The sequence below is a fragment of the Penaeus monodon genome, chromosome 5, assembly GCF_015228065.2.
Source record: "Penaeus monodon isolate SGIC_2016 chromosome 5, NSTDA_Pmon_1, whole genome shotgun sequence".
NCBI lineage: Eukaryota > Metazoa > Arthropoda > Malacostraca > Decapoda > Penaeidae > Penaeus > Penaeus monodon.
Window position 1 is genome coordinate 17454480 of NC_051390.1, and position 5757 is coordinate 17460236.

At 43.4% G+C, this 5757-nt stretch overlaps 2 pseudogenes; both read right to left on the bottom strand.

Moving 5' to 3' along the window:
- Positions 1-1491: 1491 nt before the first annotated feature.
- Positions 1492-2876, bottom strand: LOC119573011 (annotated as a pseudogene).
- Positions 2877-2979: 103 nt separating this feature from the next.
- Positions 2980-4296, bottom strand: LOC119573012 (annotated as a pseudogene).
- Positions 4297-5757: the final 1461 nt, after the last annotated feature.

The following is a 5757-nucleotide window of genomic DNA, read 5'->3' on the forward strand; positions in this document are numbered from 1 at the left end:
GAAAGAAAACTTTCTTCATCGCATCAAAATCTCCCTCTTCCGGTCAATTGCTCTATTGAACTTATTCGTTTGTGTGTCACGAATGTCTTTACTTTTGACGGAGAATTAATAAACAGATTAATGGCATCGCGGTGAGAAGTAGCCTAAAGCCGGTTATTGCGAATTTTAATGTTAGAATCTGAACTCCTTCTGTCTATTCTCCTTCCAGACAGGATTTGGTTTCGATATGCTGATATTTTTATCTGTGTGGCAAGTGAACCGTTCGGATTTCGATGAATATCTTTGAGACTCAACAACCTCGCTCATACAACCAAATCTAAAGTAGAATGAAGTGTCAGGTAAATTACCTTTTCTCGACGTTTTTTTACCCACTGTACATGTCTCGCCTAAATTTTCGGTTTACATAAGCCTACTCACACTGCTAAGTACCTTCATTTTTTTTTCTGGAATCACCCATTGTGTGTTAAGAAGTCAGTAGTGTCAATATAGGATTTGCGATAGTGAATTCATTGATCGGGAACTCGACATCATTTTTTAAACGTTTTCCCAATTAGGATATCCTGTTTCTTAAATCAGGCACATTCATATACTCATTCCCGTGATATGCACAGGACAGTAATCTACTAAATATTCCGCATGAAAAAGCCGTATGATTAAAAGAGCTGGAACTGGTATTGTTTTTACGTATCCGAACGGGTTGCGTAATACAATGGTGAAGTACCTCTTGAGATCTGATTCAGCTCTTGTTCGTATGGGCTCTACCACTATACACTTTTGTCAAAATTCTCTCTATGTATCCCATTTGGTTATTTGTTCGTCTGATGAGGAACTTTAGAAAAGTTCGAAACGTTACGATTTAATCTAATTTCTTATTGTGGCTGTTTTCCTTTTCACACACACACACACACACACACACACACACACACACACACAACACACACACACACACACACACACACACTCATAGATACATACACTCATAGACACACACACACACACACACACACACACACACACACACACACACACACACACACACAAAACAAATATATATATATATATCTATATATAATATATATTAATAATTTTATAGATATATATATATATGTACACATATATTGTTATAGTATGTATGATATATATGTATATATATATATATATATATATAATATATATATATATGTATTGTGTGTAAATGTATGCGCACTGTATATGCATGCTATATATAGCATCAATGAAAAAAGCCAGGAGTCTTTGATGTTAAGGAAAAGAGTCATATGTAGATAATTTGTGAAAGTTCTTGTTATTTCTCACTTGTAATTAAAATGATGAGCATAAACAGTAACCAAAAGGATGAAATCATAATATAATACACTGTATGAAGAGATATTTAGGTTAACATTAGCAATTAGTTAAAAGGGGAGTTATCTGAAAATAAACACGCAAATGCACATAAATATAAGGGGGGGCTAAGATAATTCAGAGACAGTATGTAGTTAGTTCATTTATTAAATATATTTAGCTCCATTTTGAAGTATTTTCATATCGTTTTCTATATGTTGTTCTCGCCGTTCTCCTATAGTCTTCTCTATCACAATGTATTAACAGAAAAAATGTCAGGTTTTAAGAGTTTCCTTTCTATTTTCCAAATGCATTGAAGGCCTGGGATGGCTCGGGGTAGTTGTAGCCGGTGTTGCAGTTGGGCTGGACGGTGCTGGTGGCCGTCACGGTGTTGTACTGCTGGTTGAACACAGTGGACGTCACCTGGTTGGTGTTGTACACTGTACTGGTCACGTACTGGGTGCGGATCTGACCAGGAGCTTGCTGGGTGATGACGGACGTCTGTGTGACGGTGACGTACTGCGTCTGGGCGGGGAGGTTGACGACGGAAGGAACTGTCTGCTGGGTGTAGATGGTTGTGGGAACCACCTGGGTGGATACCTGGGTCCTCACCACCTGCTGAGGCACTGTGACGGTCCTGGTGTTGTACTGCGGCACCTGCTGTGTGCGCACGACGGTGGACACCTGCTGCTGAACCTGTGTGCGTGTCACGTACTGAGTCTGGGTGTTGGTGAGAACCACCTGCGAGAAGATGGTTGTGGTGACGGGGACCACCTGCGTGGAGGTGACGACACGGGTCTGGCCGGGCTGAGTGATGGTCTGCGTGACGGCATTGGTTCTGACCACTTCCGTCGTCCTGACGACGTCCTGTGCGGGCACGACCACAGTGGAATACTGGGTGCTGTACTGAGTGCTGACGACAGTACGCGTCTGACCTGGTGCCTGCTGCGTCCTGGTAACCGTCTGTGTCTGGTAGATAGTGCTGACCACCTGCTGAGGTACCACCTGTGTGGACACGACGTGGTGATGGTGGTGGGGACCTGCGTGTACGGGTCTCGTATCTGGTCTGGTACTGAACTTCAGTCCTGACGCTCTGCTGTGTGCGGGTCACATAGCTGACCTGGGGTGGGAGAGTGATGACCTGTGTGCGCACGTTGTCCTGTGTGCGAGTGACAGTGACTGTCTGGTACTGCACCGACGGGACTTGCTGAGTGCGGACGATTCGGAGTAGATTGTGGTGTAGACCTGCTGAGTGCGGACGGAGGTCTGGGTGAGGTACTGCACGTCGTTGTTGTAGACGGTGGAGGGGACGACCTGGGTGGAGTACTGCGTCTGCGTTCGGTAGACGGTGGAGGGCTGGCAGTCGGGGCCAGGTCGTGGCGGCAGATAACCCTGGGAAGACTGCAGGTCAATGGCATTACCGAAGACCTGACGCCTCGGTCGTTCCACAGAGGCTCCCAACGCACACCCCACCAAGAGGGACAACAGAAGTGCCTTCATTCTGAAAGAGAAAGCTTATCAAATGTCTGAGACTTTTTTTGAATATTAAACTTATGTGCAATAACATTTAAATCAATATCTTACTTACCATAAGTTTCCTGAATCGATAAAGGATGTCACTTGTAGAAAAACACAGGCTTCAAATGTTAGTGTATTTTCTATTTTACATAAATATAACGTGATATCGACCATTGATGTTCAAGGAGCTGCGCGGTGATAACAAAATATAAGACCATATGAAAATACTTCTGATGTTACATATTGTACTTTCTACTCAAGTTTTATAGGCAGTATCTGATTAAAAGTTAAAAGGAGTGGCGGGAGCATTGTAATTATAGCCAGTCTGTCCGCATGTGGCTGTGATAGTCTGGGTGACAGTAACTTGCTGAGGGCGGTTAACTGTCTGATAGACGACCTGCTGCTGTTGCTGGGTCTGCACGACCTGACTGGTGACCACGCGGTCCTGACCGGGTACCTGGACCACAGAGGTCCGCACTTCCTGTCGGGTTTGTACCACGGGGGCCGGTGTGACATACGGGTCCTGACCACGGTCGCACCTGTGTGAAGGGTGAACCGGGTCTCATAGCGGGTGGTGTAGATGGTATGGGAACCACCGGGGGCTGACCACTCCTGGGGCACCACCTGGGTTTGGACGCGAGTCTGGGTAACCACGTTGGTCCTCGTCACCACCTGTTCGCGAGTGGCGACGGCATTCTCGTAACGCGTGTTGACAGATGTGAAAGGAATGACCTGTTGTCTCTGGACAACGCTGGTCCTTCGACGTCCTGTCCGCGGACGACTGATGTCTGTACCACCTGTTGCACACGTGTCGAAGTCACGTAGCGAGTGTTGGCTGGCTGTTGGCGAGTGACAACAGAGGTCTGAACGGCGGTCTGGACGCGTGTCTGTACAACATCGCGACCAGGGAGCGTAACGACTTGCGTCTGTTGGCGCACCTGAGTTTGGTAGTTGGTAACAGGTTGGTTGATTGTTTGAACCTGTGTACGGGTCACCTCCACAGGCACGACCTGAGTCTGTGTTTGTGTCTGGGTGACGTAACTGACCTGTGGTACAACGCGGGTGGATGTTACGTACTGGGTCTGCACAAAGGGTGGACTGGGAACGGTTGGGTCTGAACTCTGTTATTAAAGAGGGTAGTTGTTTGTTGGATGACACTGGTCTGGTACTGAACCTGCGTCTGGACACGGGTCTGGAAGAGAGTGGTGGGCACGACCTGTTGTCTGACCACTGTGGTCGTCCTGTACTGAGTGTTGACTTGGTTTACAGTCTGGACGTTGACGGAGGTCTGAACGCGGGTGTCGTAGACGACGGAGGTGACCGTCTGGCAGGGCGTCTCGGGTCGCGGGGGCAGGTACCCTCCTTGGGGGTTGGCCGAAGCCAGTGCCAGCAGCAGCAGCGTCGCTGTCAAGCGCCACATCCTGCAAAGAGAAATTCCACAGATTAGAGCAGCGGTGATTGGAACCCCCGCGTCTCGCCAACTCATTTGGGAATAAATCCAAACACGCGCCCCTATTGTGCAACTTCTCCATGCGGTGTGGGCTGACCCGAGAGGACTTTATCGCCCAGATGAGCCGCGAGACTTAACTGGTGCACCGTGATATATATACTGTGCAGTTTGCACACATCAAGTGACATCAATATTCGAATAAAGCAATAGTCATTGTGGTGCTTATATATTGTGACATGTTGCAACTGCATGACCACCTCTGTATGGAAAAACATTCCAGCTTGGAAATATTTTCTTTACTTCTCATCTCTGCTGATATACGTCTAGTAATGCTCGGATAGGATTTCTTGTTGTAGTATCGTTGACAAACAGTGAAGCAATAAAGGAATCCACACTTGTGTATTTAGTGTCTTCTTTGCAGACTGAACACACACAAAAATTATGTACATATACATATATTTAGATACAGACACAGCACGTACAACGCATCCACACACACACCACACACACACACACCACAAAACACACACACACACATATAAAATATATATATATATAATATATATACACATATATTATATACATACATATATATGTATAAAAATATATAGATTATAAGACATACACACACACACACACACCACACACGCACACACACACACACACACACACACACACACACACACACACACACCACAAAACACACACATATATATATATATATATAATATATATTATATATGTGTGTGTGTGTGGGTGTGTGGGGTGTGTGTGTGTGTGTGTGTGTGTGTGTGTGTGTGTCTATATAATCTATATATATAGATATATAAAGACACACACACACACACACACACACACACACACACATACACACACACACACACACACACACACACACACACATATATTTTATATATATATATATATATATATTATATATATTATATATATGAGTATATATATATGCATATTATATATATATATATAAAATATAAAATATATATATATATATAATTATATATATATTATATATATATATATATATTTATTATATATATATATATTTATATATATGAGTATATATATATGCAATATATATATATATATATTTGCATATATATATACTCATATATATAAATATTTATATAATATTTTAATATATATATATAATATGGTGTGTGTGTGTGTGTGTGTGTGGTGTTGTTTTGTGTGTGTGTGTGTGTGTTGTGGTGTTGTTGTTTTATATATCTATTATAGAATATATAGAACACACACACACACCAACAACACAACACACACACACACACACACACCACACACACATATATATTTTATATATATATATAATAGATTTGTGTGTGTGTGTGTGTGTGTGTGGTTGTGGTGGTGTGGTGTGTGTGTGTGTGGTGGTGTGTGTGTGTGTGTGTGATGGGGTGTATGTTGTGTTG